Source organism: Myotis brandtii, unplaced genomic scaffold (genome assembly GCF_000412655.1).
Source record: "Myotis brandtii unplaced genomic scaffold, ASM41265v1 scaffold103, whole genome shotgun sequence".
Classification (NCBI taxonomy): Eukaryota; Metazoa; Chordata; class Mammalia; order Chiroptera; family Vespertilionidae; genus Myotis; species Myotis brandtii.
This window is the reverse complement of record NW_005353460.1, coordinates 1,950,340-1,952,553: the sequence shown is the minus strand read 5'-3', so window position 1 is coordinate 1,952,553 and position 2,214 is coordinate 1,950,340. Positions and strand designations below refer to the sequence as shown.

Here is a 2,214-nt window from a genome sequence, read left to right as displayed (position 1 = left end):
CTCAGAGACCCCTTTTATTTTTTAAAAATATATTTTATTGATTTTTTACAGAGAGGAAGGGAGAGGGATAGAGAGTTAGAAACATCGATGAGAGAGAAACATTGATCAGCTGCCTCCTGCACACTCCCTACTGGGGATGTGCCCACAACCAAGGTACATGCCCTTGACCAGAATCAAACCTGGGACCCTTGAGTCCTCAGGCTGATGCTCTATCCACTGCAGAGACCCCTTTTAATCTGGTCATCAGATGTTTCTGAAAACCAATGCTGAGCCAGGAGGGGCATCTATGGATGGAGCTATGAGAAAACCATTTTTCTGGTTTGGGACCTCACCCACCAAGATTCCGTTAGCTGCCTTTGTTGTCCAAGAATTTGAGAGGGGAATCCTTCCAGGAGGTAGGAGGGGTGATTAAAACGAAGGAGAGAATAAAGCTTTTAGACATGGTCCATCCCAGCCAAGAACCGCCTCGGAGGTTCACAAGTGCTCACAGGACCGTCAAAGGGAAGCCAGCGCCTGTAACTCCGTTTGTTGACTCGGTGAACTCCTCCATCTCAGGGTTATTGCCATTGAAAACATCTCCTCTATCTGGAATCTTTTCTACACCGAGTGCACAATTACTTCATTCATCTCCTCAGAGGAATCTGTCACCAAATCCACAAACTGCCTCCGCCAGCAGGCAGGGCAGGATACCAACTTGCCCCAGCCTCCGCCCACTGGGATGAGCCAAGGATGCGGTTCCTGTGTTAATAAAGCCCCAGAATCTCTCCAATGGTGTGGGTGGCATCCTCTGCCTCCCCCCAACCTGATCGCAGCCTCCCCCTCCCTTACCCTCAGAAAGAAGCAAGGCCAGAAGAGAGGGATGGAAGCAGGCATTTCTATCTGAATCAATGTTTGGGGAGATTCACATAAACATACAACAGGTTCTTACACCCAAGAAAGGAAAACTAACCTGATAGTGGGCCTTCCATGTGCCAGGGGTATGTTGTGTTGCACATTTGATCTTCACAACAACCCACTGAGGTTGGTCATTTACGAAGGAATCACTGTGACCAGAGTAGGACTTGAAAGCAAGTCCACTAGCTGATGGCAAGAACGTGGGGGAAACAACTAAGAATCTGAGGGTGTGTCGCCTGCATCTACTGGGAGGAGTCATGATACCCTACCCACCTACCTCCCAGACCTGAGGAGAGGGAAGTCAAGTGCAGCAAGTCTGAGTGCTTGGTAACCTGGAGAGCACTTTCCAAATGTTAATGGGCTGTGACCCTCAAGGGTAGCAGATCTTCTACTTCATCTTTGTGTCCCCAGCACCCAGATCAGTGGCTGGGACATCATCAGCCCTCTAAGGATGTGGGAGTGGAATGAAGCAGGGCTGTACCACGTCCCATGGAGGCCAGAAGGAGACCTCCCATGGTCTGGATGGGGTAGGGGCTGGGAGGAGTGGCAAGGAAACCAAGCATCTCGGAACAGACCACCCTGAGCAACGAATGAGCACAGAGTTCTGGGAGTGGGGAGTGGGGAGTGGAGAAGGGGGCCCTCTCCCCAAGGCTATTCAGATCAGCCAATTCACAAAATCTTGCAGGAAGAGCCTTGTGACCCCCTCACAAGAGGTGAGCGTTGAACTGAGGCCCAAAGCACCGCTCTCTTTAAAGGGAGAGCTGAGCCCTCCCATGTTGGGAGTGGGGTGGGCAGAGGGGTGATGCCTAGCTGATGCCAGCCTTGAAGAAACCCAGTGGCTCCTGACAGAAGGCGAGTCTGACGAATCTCAGTGTGATGAGATGCAGGTGCTCTAGGCAGGCTTTTGTTGGGGAGAGAAGTGGAGAGGAAGGTTCTAGATCTGGGTCCTCTGGGAATTTCCCACAGACCTACATCAGTGGGAGGGAGTCTGCCCCTGCCCCAGACATAAACATTACTAGCACCTTCCCTGGAAGCCACCCCTGCCCCCTGCCAAGAGGGATCTTTGAGTCCTTGGCACCCACCTTATCTGTAACTGTTTTAAGGCTCTAACTGCATTCTGCCTTTCGTTTCAGGCATTTGCGGGCCTGTCTCCTACCACAGCGTCCAGCGCCTGGCCAGGACTCCACAGACACAGGTGAAGAAATGAAGGCGGGTCCCGGCCAGGAAGGGGACAAAGGGACACAGGAAAGCCAGCATGGCCTGCCCCCTGCCCTGCCATCCACTGCGGGCCCCAGGCCCCCCCATGGCCCCTGGGGTGCC

The 2,214-nt window shown here is 52.8% G+C and overlaps 1 long non-coding RNA gene across 1 annotated transcript in view; it reads left to right on the top strand.

Annotated features, from left to right (window-relative positions):
• The first annotated feature begins 262 nt into the window (after window positions 1–262).
• Window positions 263–2,214, top strand: part of LOC106725401 — a 5,033-nt gene continuing 3,081 nt past the window's right edge. Inside the window, exons 1-2 of the long non-coding RNA XR_001361289.1 lie at window positions 263–1,607; window positions 2,028–2,089. This is a non-coding gene — a long non-coding RNA (uncharacterized LOC106725401). The remainder of the gene's footprint in view (window positions 1,608–2,027; window positions 2,090–2,214) is intronic.